The sequence below is a fragment of the Zingiber officinale genome, chromosome 2A (genome assembly GCF_018446385.1).
Source record: "Zingiber officinale cultivar Zhangliang chromosome 2A, Zo_v1.1, whole genome shotgun sequence".
Lineage (NCBI taxonomy): Eukaryota > Viridiplantae > Streptophyta > Magnoliopsida > Zingiberales > Zingiberaceae > Zingiber > Zingiber officinale.
Genome location: NC_055988.1, coordinates 28,664,004 through 28,685,415, shown reverse-complemented (window position 1 = coordinate 28,685,415; position 21,412 = coordinate 28,664,004). Strand labels below are relative to the sequence as shown.

The following is a 21,412-nucleotide window of genomic DNA, read 5'->3' as shown; positions in this document are numbered from 1 at the left end:
TTTGCTCTCGATTAGAGTTTTGGGCTGTTCTTTATACTGAAGCACAGCTAACTTCAATGTCTACAACTTTGCTTCAGATCTAACAGAGAGATAGCATTGTCTACCCGTGCTAAATGGCACAGCCGTGCCTCCTAACCGCGAGTTCATCTGGACCTCCGCCTAGACTATAGACCAAACTTTGAACCGCCATAACTTTCGGCTCGGTTGGAGCCAAGGATCGATACAAGTATCAGATTGTAGATAATTTCAAAAGATAAAACTTTGGTTCAGGGTGAATCATGAGAAAACCTGGTTTAATAGGTAAAAAATCTGGTTTATCAAACCCCTGTAATCCTAGTTTTTCTGGGCAGTTTGGCGGTATAAAAGGGTCAAGAACCTCATTCTTTGACTCATCTTTAGTTTGGGACTTCATCCCTCTCCTCAGGGAAAGGTTCTCCCCTTAGGAGGAAACTTTAGAGCTTCATTCACCTCCATCCCTTGATGATCTGTCCATCTCCAGAGTAAGGAGGCATCCCCAAGACATCGGAAACATCGGCAAACATCTCTTCTTCCCCTTCTTCTCACATCTAGAGTTGTAAGTATGCTTTACTTTATGTTTTGGGGCCGTTCTTCCTTTGTAATGGAGTAGATCTCCTTTCTAGGATTAGGGAGTATATGTGATGTGATGGAGATGTAAAAACTATATGGATTTGCCAGGTTTCTATTCAATGACTTGTTAATGCCTTGTTCATGTTTGATGAAATGTGTGTGTGAAGCTTATATATATATATATTTTACATGTTTTATCAAATGGTTATTTAGAATTGTTAATCCCGTAGGGGAGATATCCTAGATCATATGACCGAGGGGCATCGGTGACAGGCTGCCTCGCTAACGGACGTTTATGGTATCACCTTGAAAGGAGAAGCAAATCTCCACAAGGAAGTAGGGGATCGAGCATAATCACTATTTCTATTTCTATGTTATTGTGTGTTAGTGTGTTTCTGTGTTGTATGACCGAGGGGCGTTAGTAACAGGCTACCCCGCTAATGGACTTTATAGGAATCACTTTCATTTAGTAGCATAGGACATGGAGTAAGAGATCATGCCAACTTATCCACTGCAGAGGAGAGTTAGCAATGCAACTAACTTCCTACAAGAGCATGAACATAGAGGATAGGAACTAAGCAATCTATGTAACATCGTCTAGCATCACAAGGAAACCAAAATCCTATAATTGCACCTCAAACCATCTCTCACATCCTCTTAGCTCAACCCCTCTCAAGATCCACCATCTCTTTTCTCTTCTCTTTCTCTTACTCTCGTTTCCAACCAACCTTACGTTTGTCTAGATAATTACCTGTGCAAAGTTAACTAGTGCTTAATCAATAGTCCCTGTGGATTCGATATCTTTTTATTATTGACAATGAAACCATGCACTTATGGTGACGTAACAAGTTTTTGGCGCCGTTGTCGGGGACTGTTTTCGATTAACATTAGTTGATTAGCATATGAGTTACTCTAAATATTTTTCTTTTTTATTTTTACATTTTCTTTCTAGTTTTTATTATGCATTTTCTTTCTTGTCTTTAATTCTACATTTTTTATTTTTCTTATAATTTTTTTAGATATCTTGAGCACTAACATGTCAAGCAGACCTTTAAGAGAATTTTTCACACCCATGAATGCAAGAGCAAGATCTCCTATCTATAAAAATCATGACTCAGAAGATGATGAATTTGAGTTCCTTTGTGGAGTGTGTGGTAGCACATCCTCATCCAGCTACTATTTGTCACTTCTTCCAAAAATCTGCTAATACTCTGGAACTTCAATATTTGGTTCAACCTCAACATCAAGATACATATGAGTAAGTTTCTAATACTTATGGCTATGACTGGAGAGATCATTAAATTTGGAACCTTTAACCCCAGCTAATTTCAAAGCAGAATGAGCAGTCATTATTCCAGCAGTAGATCTCTGACCCGCCTCAACATTACAATCTATTTAGGATGGACCATCAAAATTTGGACTACAATTACATGCAAAATGTTGAGCATATTTCTCAAGTAAATCAGAGTCAGTTAGAGTGTCAGGATGACTCATCATTAGATGGACCACATTATTCACTACAAGATGAGTCAACTGACTGGGAGGACTCCCAAGACCTAAATGTTAGGATCTCTTCGTACGGCTAGAGAGGGGGGTGTGAATAGCCGACCCCAATTGCTCGCGTTTCTTTCTACAAACTAGGGTTAGCGCAGCGGAAACTAAATGCAGAAAGAAAACAGGAGAAGAAATCAAACCTCAACGCAAGGATGTAACGAGGTTCGGAGATGATACTCCTACTCCTCGGCGTGTCCGAAAGGTGGACGAAGCCTATTAATCCGTCGGTGGATGAGTCCCCGGGAAAACCGGCTAAATCAAACTCCTTCTGGGTGGAGAAACCTCGCCACAATGTCTTGCAACAGCAAGATAAACAGGAGTACCAGAATACAGCAAGAAACTAAGTACAATACAAGAATGTAATAACCCTAGCTTGCCTTCTTGTCGGCTGGATGAAGTAGCAACTTCAAGCGACGCCTACAACAGCAGGAACCCAGCCGGAAGCTCACGCGAAGCTTTGGAGGAGCTCAACAAAGCTCAAGCACAGCAGCACTTAGGGACAGGAAGAAGGAGAAGAAGTAGTTGCACCAAAGCCTTGATCTCCTTTTATATCCTGCGAACCTGTACAGCGAAGACAGAAGCCAGCGGAGAAGACGGAGCGACCCGTTGTGACTCAACGGTCGAATCGTGGACCGATCAGGCTCCACCCTGATCGGTCCAGAACCCTTCTGATCGGTCTGGGGACCGATCAAGCCCTGGGCTGATCGGTCCCTAGACCGATCAGATTGCTCCACAGAAAGTGCCCAACTTTTTGTTCGTTTCCTGATCGGTCTGTGGACCGATCAGGCCAGAGCTGGATCGGTTCACAGACCGATCCCACCTCTCTCGGCTGCGTCTCGAGTTGCCCAACTCTCTGTGTGGAATCTGATCGGTCCCCAGACCGATCAGTAAGCCCACAGAACCATGATCACCTTCTGTTTGTCATCTGATCGGTCACCAGATCGATCAGATACACAAACGTATCGCTGGATCGGTCTGCAGACCGATCCAGAGCTTGGTTTTTGCCCAAACCAAGTCCCAAACCTTCCAAACCAATATCCGGTCAACCTTGACCTATTGATACATCATACTTAGCATCCGGTCACTCCCTTGACCTGCTAAGACTCTCCACCAAGTGTCCGGTCAATCCCTTTGACCCACTTGGACTTTCCTCTTCGTGCCAAGTATCCGGTCACTCCTATGACCTACTTGGACTTCCCATCACCAGATGTCCGATCACCCTTGATCCATCTGGATTTTCCCTTGCCAAGCTTTACTCACCAGGACTTTCACCTAGCTTCACTCACTAGGGTTTTCACACTGCCTAACATCCCAGTTAGGACTTTCTCACTGCCTGGCTTCACTCACCAGGACTTTCCAACTGCCTAACATCCCAGTTAGGACTTTCCCACTGCCTGGCTTCACTCACCAGGACTTTCCACACTGCCTAACATCCAGCTAGGACTTTCCCTGCCTGGCTTCACTCACCAGGACTTTCCAACTGCCTAACATCCCAGTTAGGACTTTCCCACTGCCTGGCTTCACTCACCAGGACTTTCCCACTGCCTAACATCCCAGTTAGGACTTTTTCGTGCCAAGTTCCATACTTGGACTTTTCCAGTGCCAAGTCTCCATACTTGGACTTTTCCCGTGCCAAGTCTCCATACTTGGACTTTTCGCGTCCCAAGCTCCCTGCTTGGACTTTTCCAGTGCCAAGTCTCCATACTTGGACTTTTCTAGTGCCAAGCTCCCTGCTTGGACTTTTCCGTTGCCAAGTCTCCATACTTGGACTTTTTCCCGAGTCAGGTCAACCAGGTCAACCTTGACCTACGGTTGCCCCAATAATCTCCCAAAGATCTATTCTTGTCCCATATCAAGAATACAACTCTTCCACGAGTGTCAAACATCAACATGCAACTCAACTAGGTCAACCTTGACCTAAGGTTGCACCGACAATCTTCCTAAGTCAAACATCAAAATACAACTCGAGTCAGGTCAACTCGAGTCAGGTCAACTAGGTCAACCTTGACCTACGGTTGCACCAACAATCTCCCCCTTTTTGATGTTTGACAAAACCCATAATCAAGTTAGGTTAACCTGATAACCTAACTTAGGTTTTCCAACCATCTTCCAATGTCCAATGTTCTTTCCTTGAACATTCTCTGGACATTCTCCCCTTAGGTTAACCCGATAACCTAACTTGGATTCTCCAATAATTCTCCCCCTTTTTGACACACATCAAAAAGAATTCCAATGTTCTTCCTCGAACATTCCTTGACATTCTTCCCCTAGCTTAGGTTAACCCGATAACCTAACTTGGGTTCTCCAATAACTCTCCAATGAACACTCTCCCCTTTTTGACACACATCAAAAAGAAAAAGGAGGGTATCAAGGTCAAAAGTTTCTTCCTAATGAAAGTCCCATACCTTTCATTGAAACTCTTAATTTTCCCCTTGATACTAAACTCAACAATCAACTTAGTGATAATCCCATATCACTAATCCTCAAAAGTCTTAAGGAGTAAAAACTCCCCCTAAAAGTCAACTCCCCCTTGACAATTAGGTAAAACTCCCCCTAAAGGTCAACTCCCCCTTTGACCATTGCACCAACAATGTCTTTGAGAGTTCCAAACCTTTAGAAATCCAAAAACACCACTTCCATAACTGAATTTCAGACAACTGCTGAAAAATCAGAAATTCGGCACGCCCTGATCGGTCACCGGACCGATCAGGACCCCTCTGGATCGGTCCCCAGACCGATCCAGCCTTCCCTGGATCGGTCCGGTGACCGATCCAGCCTCTGAAATCAGAGATTTCTGATTTTCTCTCCGGGAGAAGTTCAGAAACTCACAGAAAATTACAGAAAATTCCAAAAATTACGAAACTTTGAGGATACATTCCTCATATCATACACTATCATGGAAAAATAGTTTTCTATGAAAACAACTTCCATTTTTCAATCTTGATACAAAGTTCAAAAACTTTAAAATAGTTCAAGTTTAACTCAACTTTGTATCACAATGTTCAATGATGAATACTATCACTAGGAAAACTTCATCAAGGTTTTTCAAATCAATTTTAAAAAGCTTTTAAAATCATTTGAATTTAGGACCATAATCTTAGGGCTAGATGTACATGACTTGTACACACGCTTTCCCTATGATCCTTAATTTCTTGAATTAGGGTCATCTAGGTACAAGGACAATGCACCTTGATCCTAACTCATGATCCTAATATCTCATACACATCTAAGGTGTATCAAACCACATTCAAGTCAATTTTGATGTGAGATATGGGTTTAGGTATCTTAGACTAAGGTCTCATGCATTTTCTAAACACAAATTTGATCTCAATATCAAAATGTGTTTTTCATCCTTAAATCACTTCAATTGATTACTAATGCAAGAGATGATGACATGGCATAAAATGGTATCATAAATGAAAACATGTGCCAATGTCATGATGTCATGGCATAAAGTTTGAAACTTAAATAAACATGACATAAAAACTAGCCTAAACATTATCATGACATTTCAAATGATGATAAAACTAAACATGATGTCATGACATGTGAGGGCAAACAATCATGGCAAGATTTAGCATAAATAAATATACCTAGATTACCTATCTAAGTATCCTTAACCACTTGGCTAACTTCAAATTTAATCCTAGATTGCCCCAAGATGCCAAAATCCTAATTTTGACACTTCTTGAACTCTAGATTAATTCATGCCACTTAAAGATCAAATTTATCCTCAAAACTTGGCATGTTTCATTTTTCCTCGAGAGTTCTCTAGATTTTCCCAAATTGTGTCAATTGAGATTAAAAATGAAATTTCCAATCTTTAGGCACATTTAACTCTTCAAAGGAGTAAATGATAATTCCATTTCATTTTCAAAAGTTCTCAAAACCTTGAAAATGCTCCTTGAGTGTCAATTTCCTCAAAGTTGGGTTAACTACCTTTTTAATCGGAGTTGACACTCTCTAACCCATCTATGGGGTAGAGAAGATGCTCCTAGGAACCCAATACCTATTTGAGCTCATTGGGTTCACTAAATATTCACTAGGGATAACTTCCCTAGCAACCCTCTTAATGACCCTCTTAGGCTTTGAAGCCTTGGTCATTTGGGACTCATCAAGATCAACTCTAGGGGTGACTCCCCTTGTGACCTTGGTGGTGGTCTTCCTAGCCCTAGGTTTTGTTCCATAATCGAATGGAACATTGTGGTAAGTGGGCTTGACCACTTGGGACTTAGATTTGTGACCCAAACCTTTCTTGTCCTGGGACTTTTGACCCTTAGGCCCTAGAGTTGACTTCTCTAAATTTTTGAGGGCCTTTTCTAGGGTATCAAGCCTTGACCTCAAGACTTGATTCTCCTTTTCTATTACCTCAAGTTTTGATTTGTCATTCTTTCTTGAGGTGTTCCTAGGCATGTGTCTAGTTGATTTAGGGTTTCTACCTAGGTTTTCCTTAACCTTAGAAGTGTTAATCCTAGGGTTAGCATTCCTAGTAGTATCCCTATCTAGGTTGACATGTTTAGCACCTAAGCACATGTATTGATTTCTAGTGTTAACATGCTTATCATTATTGACTAATGCAATAAAATTACTAGCATGTATCCTACTAGAATTGCACGAATGAGCCTTAAAAGATACCTTAGGGTTTGCCTTAGCTCCCCCTATCGATGTGCATCCCTTGTCCTTGTGAGGTTTCCTCCCCTTCGGACATTGGCTCCTATAGTGTCCCCGTTGCTTGCATTGAAAGCACACCACGTGCTTCTTGCCTTTGCGTGTTGGGACGCCGGCTTCCTTGACCTTTGGTGCCGGTGGAATCTTTCTAACCCTCTTTGGACACTTGCTCTTGTAGTGCCCAAATTCCCTACACTCGAAGCACATTATGTGTAATTTGCTAGAAATTAAAATGCTTGAGTTACCTAGGGTTGAGGATGGATGAACGCTCTCATCTTCATCCCTTCCGGAGGTAGAAGCTTCTTCTTCTTGCTCCGATCTTGAAGAGGAACTCTCCTCCTCTTCTTCTTTAGATGTTGAGTGGCCCTCAACTTCTAAATCTTCTCCTCCATGATGTGAGCTACTTGGCTCACTTAGCTCCTCTTCATGGCTTGAATTTGAGCTTCCCTCATGGAACTTGGCCAAGTTATCCCATAATTCCTTGGCATTGTTGTAACCTATCTTACACAAGATGTTAGTAGGCAATGAAAATTCAATTATTCTCGTTACCTCTTCGTTGATTTCGGATGTGTGAATTTGTTCTCTTGTCCACTCCTTCTTCTCAAGTGGTTTTCCTTCCTTATCCACCGGAGGAGTAAAACCTTCTTGTACACAAAACCAATTCATTATGTTAGTCATAAGAAAGTACTTCATCCTTACCTTCCAATACGCGAAGTCGCCGCATTCGTAGAAGGGTGGAATGGTGATGTCTTCTCCATAGAGATCCATTCTCTAGCTTTGCTCCCACGGGTGTTGATCCGACGAAGAGCGGCCTTGCTTTGATACCACTTGTTAGGATCTCTTCGTACGGCTAGAGAGGGGGGTGTGAATAGCCGACCCCAATTGCTCGCGTTTCTTTCTACAAACTAGGGTTAGCGCAGCGGAAACTAAATGCAGAAAGAAAACAGGAGAAGAAATCAAACCTCAACGCAAGGATGTAACGAGGTTCGGAGATGATACTCCTACTCCTCGGCGTGTCCGTAAGGTGGACGAAGCCTATCAATTCGTCGGTGGATGAGTCCCCGGGAAAACCGGCTAAATCAAACTCCTTCTGGGTGGAGAAACCTCGCCACAATGTCTTGCAACAGCAAGATAAACAGGAGTACCAGAATACAGCAAGAAACTAAGTACAATACAAGAATGTAATAACCCTAGCTTGCCTTCTTGTCGGCTGGATGAAGCAGCAACTTCAAGCGACGCCTACAACAGCAGGAACCCAGCCGGAAGCTCACGCGAAGCTTTGGAGGAGCTCAACAAAGCTCAAGCACAGCAGCACTTAGGGACAGGAAGAAGGAGAAGAAGTAGTTGCACCAAAGCCTTGATCTCCTTTTATATCCTGCGAACCTGCACAGCGAAGACAGAAGCCAGCGGAGAAGACGGAGCGACCCGTTGTGACTCAACGGTCGAATCGTGGACCGATCAGGCTCCACCCTGATCGGTCCAGAACCCTTCTGATCGGTCTGGGGACCGATCAGGCCCTGGGCTGATCGGTCCCTAGACCGATCAGATTGCTCCACAGAAAGTGCCCAACTTTCTGTTCGTTTCCTGATCGGTCTGTGGACCGATCAGGCCACAGCTGGATCGGTCCACAGACCGATCCCACCTCTCTCGGCTGCGTCTCTGATCGGTCGTGGAGACCGATCAGGCTTCATGCTGATCGGTCCCCAGACCGATCAGTAAGCTCACAGAACTGCCTTTGCCTTCTGTTTGTTATCTGATCGGTCACCAGATCGATCAGATACACAAACGTATCGCTGGATCGGAGCTTGGTTTTTGCCCAAACCAAGTCCCAAACCTTCCAAACCAATATCCGGTCAACCTTGACCTATTGATACATCATACTTAGCATCCGGTCACTCCCTTGACCTGCTAAGACTCTCCACCAAGTGTCCGGTCAATCCCTTTGACCCACTTGGACTTTCCTCTTCGTGCCAAGTATCCGGTCACTCCTATGACCTACTTGGACTTCCCATCACCAGATGTCCGATCACCCTTGATCCATCTGGATTTTCCCTTGCCAGGCTTTACTCACCAGGACTTTCACCTAGCTTCACTCACTAGGGTTTTCACACTGCCTAACATCCCAGTTAGGACTTTCTCACTGCCTGGCTTCACTCACCAGGACTTTCCAACTGCCTAACATCCCAGTTAGGACTTTCCCACTGCCTGGCTTCACTCACCAGGACTTTCCACACTGCCTAACATCCCAGTTAGGACTTTCCCACTGCCTGGCTTCACTCACCAGGACTTTCCAACTGCCTAACATCCCAGTTAGGACTTTCCCACTGCCTGGCTTCACTCACCAGGACTTTCCCACTGCCTAACATCCCAGTTAGGACTTTTCCGTGCCAAGTCTCCATACTTGGACTTTTCCAGTGCCAAGTCTCCATACTTGGACTTTTCCCGTGCCAAGTCTCCATACTTGGACTTTTCGCGTCCCAAGCTCCCTGCTTGGACTTTTCCAGTGCCAAGTCTCCATACTTGGACTTTTCTAGTGCCAAGCTCCCTGCTTGGACTTTTCCGTTGCCAAGTCTCCATACTTGGACTTTTTCCCGAGTCAGGTCAACCAGGTCAACCTTGACCTACGGTTGCCCCAATAATCTCCCAAAGATCTATTCTTGTCCCATATCAAGAATACAACTCTTTCACGAGTGTCAAACATCAACATGCAACTCAACTAGGTCAACCTTGACCTAAGGTTGCACCGACAATCTTCCTAAGTCAAACATCAAAATACAACTCGAGTCAGGTCAACTCGAGTCAGGTCAACTAGGTCAACCTTGACCTAAGGTTGCACCAACACTAAATACTCTTTCTCCCAATCAGATGAAGAGCACAACATAAGGTTCTGAAGAGCTAATGGTACAATGGGGGATCCTAGCTTTATGACTATTACTACAAATTTCTAATAAAGTTGTTGATCCTTCTATTAATGATATTGTTGTTAGTCGACTCTTTACCACTTATGTTGATGATGTGGATAAAGGTGTAGGGATAATTACTATGGAGGAAATGTCCTAAGGATCACCTCCTTTGATCCCACAACCAATTGATACTATGGAATTTGTAAGAATGGAATTGGTTGAGAATAATTGTGTAGGGGCTTGTGCAATGGAAGCAAAGCCCCAAGAATCACCATTTTTAGAAGCACCACCAATTGAGTCAGAGCTAGAGCCACTACATAATTCTGAAGGGGTCACGTCCACTTGTTTAGAACTTTCAAGTATCTCTCAGCAAAGCATGGTTAGTATTTCTTATGATCTTTTGGAAACCTTTATAGAGGTACCTATAATTGACTTTGTTGGATGTGATTCAGTTTTTATTACTTATTCATCTTATCTTGATATGGTTCTAGTTCTATACTATATAGCATGCTTGTGGGAGATTTGTTTTTCTTTTAGGTGTGCAGATTTCACTTGGGCTAAAAATTTGAAGCTCAATCTGAACCGTCTTCGACCACCTGAAAAAACTTCCAAGAAGATGAAGATGGAGAGAGTTATACTTTACTCTGCAGCTCCTTTGATGAAAGCTCTCTCTATAATAAGAGCCCCTAGTAGGAGGGTTCTAAAATATCTTACCCCTCTAAGAGTAAAATTTAGATGAATCTAATGAGGTGGTCGAGCTAATGACCTTAAACAAGCGCTTCTTGGGAGACAACCCAAGTTCATTTTCTTTATTTTCATTTATGTCTTTAGTTCTTTCTAGTTTTATTTCTTTCTTTATAATAAACATATATCCTCTACTTAATTTTTGTTGTCAATCTTCTTTTATGGGACTCAAAGATTAGGAGGAGTGCAATTACATGATGGAGAAGTTCATGACATGGGTATTTAGCATGCACCATTTGGTAACTTCTCTTTAAATCTCCTCCACATTGTTTTTAGTTTTCATTGGGACAATGAAAAGTTTAAGTCTGTGGGGATGCATTAAATGCATTTGGTTTAGTTTAGTTTTTGCTTATTTCTTTTTGCATAATAAAATTTTTTTTGCTAGTTGCATCATTCATCACATTATGACTTCTTGTTCCTTAATGCAAAATACTAGCATGTTTATTCTAGATTTATGTGGTTTATGGGCTACTTATGATGCTAGTATGTTTAGTAATCTATCTTTTTCTATCTATGATAGCATGAAGTGAGCAATGTTTTTATTGTAAGAGTTTAAGTATTGACCTTGTTTTAGGATCTCTTACACCTTACTTAGTTTTGATGGTAGATAACTCTAAAAATAGTCATGATTCATAGAATTTGATTAGTTTTAATGTTTCTATGGTGACTTCTCAAACTACATTTTGGTTACTGGATGAGGCTCGAATCATGTCAACTCATTTGGAAAAATCAAAATATCCCAACATTTGTATTTATTTTCATTTATGTTCAAGTATTGCATCTTGCAATCACTTAGAAAAAAAACGATGATGAAAAAAATGAATAAGGGATATAAAAAAATAATTGTCGTGCTTTGAAACTAGCAAATTACCCCTTTGAGACCGAGTTAGGTTACTGGGGAAATAACTGATATGTTTCTCTTGATATCGAGCACGCCTTTGAGACCATGGGTAGATTGTGGAGGATGAACCAAGCGTGTGGCAGGTAAGTGCCTATCGCCAGAAGCATAAGGAACATAGTTTTATGACGACTTGACTAGGCTTAGGGATTGATACTTAATAAACATAGGTCACTATCGCACTGAGAATGGAGGACTACTACTTAGGTCATACTCAAACTACTTTTATATCTTGCTCACCAATGAAATCATTTGATAGGATTAGATTTACTTGCTAGAGATTATTATGCACTATTTAACCACATGAGTTTAGATGCAGTTTTGCTTGAGGATAAACACAAATCGATTTTGGGTTCCTAGGAATGGATTCTCTATACCCTAGATAGGTCTAGAGAGTGTCAACTCCAATTGGAAGGGAAGTTAACCTAACCTTAAAGAAATTGACACTTAAAGAATATTTTTAAGGTAGTTGTACTCCTTAAAAATGAAAAGGATTGAATGTTCACTCCTTTGAAGAGTAAAATCTGCCCAAATTTAAGGAGTTGGACTTAATTAAAATTGGCAAAAATATAAAAATCAAAAGAAATGCTAATTTGAGATTTTGGTATTTTTTTAGTGAGATGAGGCAATCTAGGATTAATTTTAATTTAGCAAATACTTATAGATGCCTAGATAGAAATGTAGAAATATTTATTTATGCTAAATTGTCATGAGTGTTTGCCAATCATATGCCATGACATCATATTTCACATTCATTTTTTAATGAAAAAATAAAAATATCATGTCATGTCATATATACATCATGTAGCTAAAAGAGTTTTTCTTTTGAAAAATATTTATTTTGATGTATGTCATGAATCATCATGCATTATTTTAAATTTCTTTTAATTAAGGACAATGATATTTATTAACAAGTGACATCCTAGGTAAATGATCAATTTTAAAATGCCTAGATAGGAATGCATGATCCCTTAGTTTAGGGAAAGACCAAAATCTATATCTCACAAAGATCATAAGATGACTTGTATGTGTTTTAGAGCACATTAGAGACAAGTGAGATATTAGGAGGATGAACAAAACTCATGATATTGATTTAGTGCATCTTTTTGAGTTTTAGTTTTATCAAAACACATAGTTATGTGTTAACCAATCATGGGGAAAGTAAATATACAAGTCATGTGCAATTAGCCCAAAGATCATGGTTAGAAATTTAGTTTTGAAAATGATTTCAAATATACTTTGGAAAACATTGGTAAAGGCTATCTTTTGATAGGAATCACCATTGTATAGTTAGACACAAACTTAGAAGAAACATTGAAGTTTTTAAGAGTTGCTAACTTTGTGTCAATCTTTGAAAATAAGATGTATTTTCTTATAAAACTATTTTTCCATGATAGTATATGCCTTAAATAATGTCTATAAAAATTTTCATGATTTTTAGAAATTTGAAGAATTTTTTGTGCATTTCTGAAATTCGGACAGGATTGATTTCAAAAATAAAAAATCGTAATCGATTACAGCAATCGATTACCAACTCTAATTGATTAGGCTAATCGATTAAGTGAATTCTCATGAGCACAGTGTTGGAACCCCAAGGTTGTTTTGGTGTGATCAACAAGTTAAGTTAGGTCATGTTTATATTTAACCTTGTGTCTAAGTGTGCAGGAGCTTAGGAGCACAGGTACTCGAGCGGAAGACGTAGCTAGCGAGAAGGACGGCACGCGGTGCGTTCGAGGGACGAGGTGTTGCGGAAGAGTACACCGGTAGACGAGAAGGAAGCGCGCGGTGGTTCCGAGGGACGAAAGCCGGAGCGGAAGATTGCTCGGGGAGCAAGAGACGCAGCTAGCGAGAAGGTCGATGACCGATGGACGAAGACTGCGTATGAGTATGTTGGCGGACGAGAAGGAAACACGTGGTGATTCCGAGGGACGAGAAGTCGGAGGGAAGCACGCTCGAGAAGACCGGAAGTTGGGTTCGGGTGAGTCCTATTCCGGATGTCAGAGATCACCCAAGCAAACGGAGCCGGAGCGGAAGACCCGGACCAGAAGAGAGCTGACCGGAGCAAAGAGCCTGGACCAAAAGTCAATTGGGTTGACTTTAATGGTCCGGGCGCTTGGATCCATTCCGGGCGCCCAGACCATCCGAGCGCCCGGAACCATTCCGAGCGGCCGAAAATGGCTTTTTGACTGGATCGAGGTTTAACTCGATCCGAACGTTGGGGGATAAAATTTATCCCCCCAGGGCGCCTGGAACCCTTCCAGGCACCCCGACCAAGGCTATAAATATAGCCTTGGTCCAGAAGCTTTTCAACGAACTCCAGTAATTCATTTCCAACGCTTGTGCGCTTTAGAGTTGTATTTAAGCTTCTGTTTTCTGCGCTTCAACGTTGTAAGAGACTTCTCCGCCTGAAGGAGTATTCTAGTGCGCTTAACCTTCCTTGGATTAACAACCACATCGGTTGTAACCAAGTAAATCTTGTGCCTCGTCTTTTTAATGTTTTATTTATCTGTATTGTTTATTTTACAAGTGTTAGCTTAAAGAGTTCGAGGAAGGATTGTTCATTTTTTATTTTGCAGGATATCCAACAACCCCCCTTCCAGTCGGCCGTAACGGTCCTATAAGTGGTATCAGAGCCAAGGTGCTTCAGGAGGACTAACCGTTGATCGAAGTAACAAGGTGATGGCCGGAGCTAGCATCTACCCACCCGCATTCGAGGGGGAGCTTGCTTTTTGAAAGCAACAAATGAAGGTATATCTTAACTCTGATGTTAGTATTTATTTAATAATGAAATCTGATTATGAAGCACCAAAGAAAGCAAACGGCGAAAAGCTCGAGATATACCTTTGGAACGAGAAGCAACGTGACGAGTCTATGGCAAACGCTCGGGCAGAGTTTCACATTCTAAGCGCAATACCGAATGAAGATTTTGACAGAGTCAGAGAATATAAAAGTGCGAAAGAACTGTTTCAAAAGTTCTTGATGTTAGGATCGATGGTCACGGCTAGAGAGGGGGGTGTGAATAGCCGATCTCAAATCTTCGTTTCCTTCTACAAGTTGACGTTAGCGCAGCGGAAAATAAAACAAAGAAACAAAGACAAGAAGATCAAACCTCAACACGCAGCGATGTAACGAGGTTCGGAGATAAACTCCTACTCCTCGGCGTGTCCGTAAGGTGGACGAAGCCTACCAATCCGTCGGTGGATGAGACCCCGGAGAACCGGCTAATGAACACTCCTTCTGGGTGGAGAAACCTCGCCACAAACTTTGCAACAGCAAGCAGAAGTACAAGTACAGCAAGAAGCTAAGAACATAAATGTAACAACACTAGCTTGCCTTCTTCTCTTCGACTGGATGAAGCAGCAGCTTCACAAGACGCCTACAACAGCAGGAACCAGCCGATGAAGCTCACACGAAGCTTCAAGCAGAAGCGAGCTCAGCAAAGCTCAAATCACAGCAGCGAAGAAGAAGAAGCAGAAGCTTCGAACCAGAAGAAAAGTATTCTGTAGCAGCCCTCGATCTCCTTTATATAGCCTGAACCTGCAACTGCACCTGCAAAGCAGACAGCGAAGAAGACGGAGATACCCGTTGAATCTCAACGGATATACCTGGACCGATCAGGACATATCCTGATTGGTCCAGGAAGACCCTGATCGGTCCAGGGACCGATCAGCATGCATGTCCCTTCCTTTTCTCCCGAACTTCTGTTCGCTTTCTGATCGGTCTGCAGACCGATCAGATAACATACAGTAGCATACTGTTTGGTTACTGATCGGTCACCAGACCGATCAGATAACCCAGTGTATCACTGGATCGATCCACTGATCGATCCAGCTCTTGGTTTTTGCCCAAACCAAGTCCCACGCCTTCACTACAACAAAATCGCTCATAGACATCGGTTTTCCACCGGTGTCTATTTGATTTTCGACCGATGTCTATGAAGCCGATGTTAAAAGTCTGCCATTTTAGACATCGGGTTAAAACCGGTGTAGTATCACTTAACGACACCGGTCTTCGAATCGGTTATTAACCGGTGTAGTATCACTTAACGACACCGTTTCATCAACGGTGTAAAACCGATGTAATATTGTATGTTAATAACACCAGTTTTGGCAGCGGTAAATGACCGATGTAATATTACTTTATAACACCGGTTTTACATCGGTGGAAAACCGATGTAATATGTATATTTTTTAACAGCACAGATTTGATTTTAAAACCGACAATAACAAAAAAAAATACACAAATATTCACAAATTATACAAATATTCTTCATTCAATAATATCCATAAAATACACAAATATTCACAAATTATATAAATAATCTTCTTACAACAATATCCATAAAATACCCAAACATTCTTTTTACATCAAAAGCTAGCTAATAGATATCAAAATCAAAGTATAACATTCTGTTAACACATCAAGTTACCTGCTCAAATGTAATCTAGCATGCATTCAGCCCACTCGAACCGCACTTCATCAATTTCAACTCTGAAGTACTTGAGATTTGTAAACTGTAAAAACACATTAATAATATATTAGTAAATCAAGACCAAAAATCATAGTTGAAAAAGTAGTAAGAGCACCAGGTAACAAGATGACTAATTTGAATGCTTAAAAAGAGACCTATTCATCATTTATCTCAATCACATCAATGCTTACTTCAATGCTTGCAATAAGGATCTTCAGTGATTCACAAGGTATCAAAAAGTTGAATTTGCAGTTACAAATGAAGTAAAAGAATCATATTCAGCTGTCAAAAGATAACTAGGTCCATGCTCTTAGAGAGAACCATACAAAACAAAATGAAAGGTTTTGAACATAAAAAAAAAAAATGTTAGTCATGCCAAGACTGAGATCACTCATCTATCTATCATTTCAACCTAATAAATTAGTTACTTTGGTTTTACAAAGTCTCCCAATTGTGTAGGAAGATCACAGAAGAATATTCCTGATAAAAGTTAACTTTCTTTAGTAGAAACAACCAATAGCGCTATAACAAATCCAGGAACAGCAACCAACCATTAGTCACTAATATATGAAGAGATTGCAAATGGAAGTGAACTTAAAGAAACAAAAAGAGCAAATAAAAATCAACTAGACAACAATGGATCCAACATAAAAAATTGTGCAAAAACTAATAAATAATAATAAGGGTTACAAATCACTCCTACACAATCAGCACTACACTTGCTTCCAACTAAGAGAGCCTATAATTAAACAATCAAAAGTGTACCAATAATTCTCCTTTCTGATAAATAGCTGTAATAATAAATCAAAAGCATAGCATGTTGTGCTCATATAGCTAACAATAAAAGTGAAACAAAAAATATAGCTCTTGGGAATTAACTGACACGTATGGTAAACATGACCACCAAATCAAAGATGAAGTGTGTGAAAAATACCTTTGGTTTCTCTTCCTCCTTTGGTTTCAGTAGCTCTTCCTTTGAAATAGCTTTCCCTGCAGAAAATAATTCAGTCACTCAGTAGTCAGAAACATGCAAATATAAAACTACAAAACCAGTAGAATCTGGGCTTCCAAATGTACATGAAAAAATTTCAAATTCAATGTTGTGTCAGAGAACTCAAACCTTTTGCATCACGATATACTGGTTCTGCACTTTTACCACTCAAACTAGGATCCAAGGATGCAAATCTGGGACAAAAAAACAAAGAATAGTGAACATATATATACCAGTCATGAAGGCATACTCAGCCGATGTCGTATCCTTTTCCCAATCCTTCCATCTGTGTATCCGCCCAAGAGAAGATTATCAATGCAAAGTGGATACTGCAACAGCTAAACTAAATCATCCTCAGGCAATGCTATGGAATTATTCAGAATGATACATAATGTAATCCACTACTCTGTCACTGCAGATTCACCTTTGCTCTTCCAAGGACCATTATAAGAGCACTATTTACCACATGAAACTCAGCCAAAAAGAAGATCAGAATGTGCAACTGGTGCAAGCCTGTGGCAGTAATCAGTTGCTCCTTTTCCTACAAGTGATCGCAACTGAACATTTTAGTGAAAGCTTCTTAGATTTTGTTTACAATAGATTATTTTCAACCAAACAATCAGAGAATTGGAAGTTGCTGTGCACTACTCACTGGGGGGCATTCAACCACTGAATCACCAGCAGCTAAAATCCTGCGCTTCAGGTGTGACTCCGTCAGCACCAGTGCGAGTAGCCGCCTTTTATTTCTGCCAGTTGACTCTGCATCAGGGCGACATGGCAGCATAGAATCTGCAACTGCCTTTGGCACGCAGATTTTCGCGATCTGGTGAAAATTTCTCACTTGCAGCCCCATACATTCCAAAGATATAAACTCCCCATACAATTTCTCACTTGCAGCCCCATACATTCCAGAAACTGAAAAATGATTAATCTTTAAGATATAAACTGAGAATTTATAAAACCATGCTTCCTCGTGAAACATGACTGATAACTCGTAAAGAAACCTCTTTCGCTTCATTTAATTTCTTGATGTTACTGATAACTCCCAAAGAAACAACAAAGCAAAATAACTTTTTGTATTCGCAAACCAAGTTCATCCTGATCAAGATAGTTTAGATTTTTTTTTCCCAATACATACATACATAGATCAAGATTGAGACAAACGCCTCATAATTTTCCTTTAAAAATTATAGTAAAAAAAATAAATTCCTGAGCAACTTTCCTGTCAAGAAAAATACCCAAACACATATCAGACAAAGCGAAGCTCTGACTCACCTCCCAGACATGATGAAGTCCCTTCTCCAGCAACAAGGAGATGATGATGATGGCCAACTCAAAAATCGAGCAATCGACCTGCCTATCCGTGAGCTACGCCATAGGACTCAAAAATCGGCCCGGCGTCGAAGATAGAACCCTCAAACGCCATGCCTTTCTTAGGGTTAAATCGGCCGCCCATGTTCCTCGAGAGTAACAAGAAATGGAAATTCAAGCTAACATCTTTGCTTTTGGAGTAGTTTTACTGGAAATAATCAGTGGAAGACCTCCATATTGCAAGGAAAGAGGGTGTCTGATAAATTGGGTAAGATGCATATTTGAAAATATTTGATACTCAAAAACAGCATCAGCTTCTTGTAACAGATACTGAGGGCATAAACCCAAATTTGTTCTTATTTCCTACAAACTTCCGATAATCATTTGTTCCATGTAGTTTAGAAGCTTAATTCTCAACAAGCCCTCTAATCAGTTCATACAATAGTCAGGGTAAGTTAAAGGTTGTATTACCTCTATTTAGCTACCTTATCACATCCCAACTGAGGAAACCATAGCCTCGCTGCAAATCACAAGTTTCTTTCAACATTATCTTCCCTTTGGAGATTCATTAGTTGGAAAAGACATAACATTGTTTGCCCTTTGGGTTCGCTAGTCTCAAGATATATCCTTCTTGATCCAACAGTTTGTGATTCATATTAGTAGATTCATGCTATATATCCACGGCTCATTGTTCTTCTATGTTATACAGGCCACAAAGTATCTTCAAAACCCAGAAGAGATAAGTAAACTAGTAGACCCTGAATTGAAAAACACAAAGTCAGAAGACCTCGCGGGTTACAGTTAGCCATGTGCATGAAGATGGGGATCTAAAAGTGTATATCTGGTTAAGTAGGGTGTTATAAGAAATTCCTCGAACCATGAGTATTAACAAACAGAGAAATGCCATAAGATATAATTTAATGATATTAAGAAGAAGATAAATTACAAAAATTAGAATATTTTTGCATTTATCCGGGTGTTATACTTGTATCAACAGCAGATGCTGATATACATGTTGGCAGTAAAAGATTTTCAACAGGCTCTGACGTATTCTTGTATGCATATAGTCAGATATAGACAAAGTGGAAGATTCTTGGATTTCACATAATCATTGTCTGGTTTAAAAATAACCAGTAGCAATGAGCCCCAAATTCATGAAATATTTGAGAATTTCCCTAACTTTCATTTGTAATAGTTTTCTGATAAATCTGATTAACCACTTTAAAGAGTGAGGAGTTAGTCCAATTATGTTCTTCAATGTATAATTGTTCTCTGTCTTGCAAATCTACATCTGGTGGTTCTGCAGTATCAACACTTTTCAAGAAATAAAAAATGCCTGCAAGACATCAGTAACTGTCAAGAATTCCTAAAAAAAATATAATTTAAATTCATATTTTTCATCTTCACTACATATAGTTTCTATTTTCTAGAGTACCTAGTATTCTGTGTTAAATTCAAATTCTGCAACTTGCCAAGACAGCATGAATTTTTAACTAATCCTTTCTTATTCTTGAAGTATTGCAATCTTGCTTACCAAGCAGAATAACAATAATTGAAGATTAAGTATTTATTGGTATCGTACCTTTATTGTAACATCTTCAATCCCATCAGCGACAATAATTCTAACAGGAGGGGCATTCTTATCAGAATTCATAAAACATTCTTGAACCGCACGCAGAGAGTTTTTTACCAACTCAAAGACCATAAGGTGCAAATGAGAAGGAACATACCTGGTCCACAGTAGCAAGTTGAAAGAAATAATCAGATAAGTCATAAATATACAATATCATCAAAAAATTATTTATACAGTAAGGATGTGAACCTCAAACAAAAAGAAAGTTATAATCATATTACTCTGAAACGAGAGGATTGGTTATACTAATTCCTCCTCCTCGCGCTCTCCCCTGCCTTGTGTCTCTTGGGGAAGCACGAGTTTGGGATGAGGATCATGGCCTTCGTGACCTTCTGCGGGCTGAGGACGGGGGACCTGAGGCTGATCGCTAGGACTGTGCTGCCGAAAATTTTCTTGGAGAACCTCCATCTGCATGCATGCGAGGTGCTGAAAGGGAGGCGAGCTGTTGTGCTCACCACCTTGCCGAGGCTCATGGTGGAGGGATTCTTGAAGGAGTACTTAGAGGTGGGGGAGGTGGTGGGGGCGGAGCTGCAGGTGGTGAAGGGCTGCTACTTCACGGGGGTCATCTCTTGGCCTGACAAACAGAGAGCTCTCAGGGACATGGTCAAGGCCGGTGTGGCCATACATAAAGAAAGCAACAGTTAAACAAGGCCGGTGTGGCCATACATAAAGAAAGCAACAGTTAAACAAAAAACAATTGACTAATCAACTTAACAACAATCAAATAAAACCTAACTATGCATAAAAGCTAAACATGTATCACATTGTCACCCTATGATACAAGATTAACAATCATACATAAATAAAACTAAACAAAGTAAAGCTAAATACTCCACATGTATCATAAGGAAATAACACATAGATTAAACACAAAAGTAAACTAACAACTAAACATGAAACATTCAATAGGAAAATAAACTAACTATCCAAACCACTATTCCGCGATCAACTCCAATCGACTACCTCCTTTGTCACAAGGGGGCCCGGAGATGGAACCAGCAACGCCGGTGGACAGCAATACAGATGACTAAACTGATCCCGGACAATGATACATAATGGCTGGTTCTTCCCGCAGTTAAACACTTCAGTGAAGAGCAACAGATTACACAAAAATTACTGTCCTCACCCTCTGATCTACTGATTCCACCAACACAAACTACGCGAAGTTGAATAGCAGAGAGATGAAATGAAGCTTGCTGCCACAATTGAAGATTGAAGTTGCTGGGATCATGCCAGCATTCGCAACCACGTTCGTGGAAGTCCACAACAGCCTCAGTGTTGGATTTCAGTAAGGCTTCACCAGAGAAGATGTTCAAGGCCAGCTCCGTCCTCCTTTGAGTTTCCCTGCTCTCGCTACCACGTCGGCAAGGGATTTCAGACTTGGTCAAATCAGAGATGAGGGAATCCTCCGGCGCAACCACGCCGGTGAAAACCCTAATTAAATCCGCCGCCTGTTGATGGATAATTCGGGGAAAATGGAGAAGAGGGATCCTCACCGGAGTAAATGCTGAAGGCCAGCTTCGTCCTCCTCTGAGTTGCCCTTCTCAAACGCCGTCGGAGTTGCTGTTGTCGCCGCTTGGAGCAGATCACGAGAAGGCGGATTTGGGGGTGTCGGTCATGCGAGAGAGGAAAAAAAAGAAAAAAAAATGAA

The 21,412-nt window shown here is 40.7% G+C and overlaps 2 long non-coding RNA genes across 2 annotated transcripts; one reads left to right on the top strand and one right to left on the bottom strand.

Moving 5' to 3' along the window:
- Positions 1 to 15,823: 15,823 nt before the first annotated feature.
- On the bottom strand, positions 15,824 to 17,105 carry LOC122040989. The gene is made up of 3 exons (XR_006128762.1): positions 16,947 to 17,105; positions 16,761 to 16,816; positions 15,824 to 15,869 (listed from the first exon to the last, which is right to left on the bottom strand). It is a non-coding gene; the product is annotated as an uncharacterized LOC122040989 (long non-coding RNA).
- Positions 17,106 to 18,272: 1,167 nt separating this feature from the next.
- LOC122040988 lies at positions 18,273 to 18,884 on the top strand. The gene is made up of 2 exons (XR_006128761.1): positions 18,273 to 18,396; positions 18,838 to 18,884. It is a non-coding gene; the product is annotated as an uncharacterized LOC122040988 (long non-coding RNA).
- Positions 18,885 to 21,412: the final 2,528 nt, after the last annotated feature.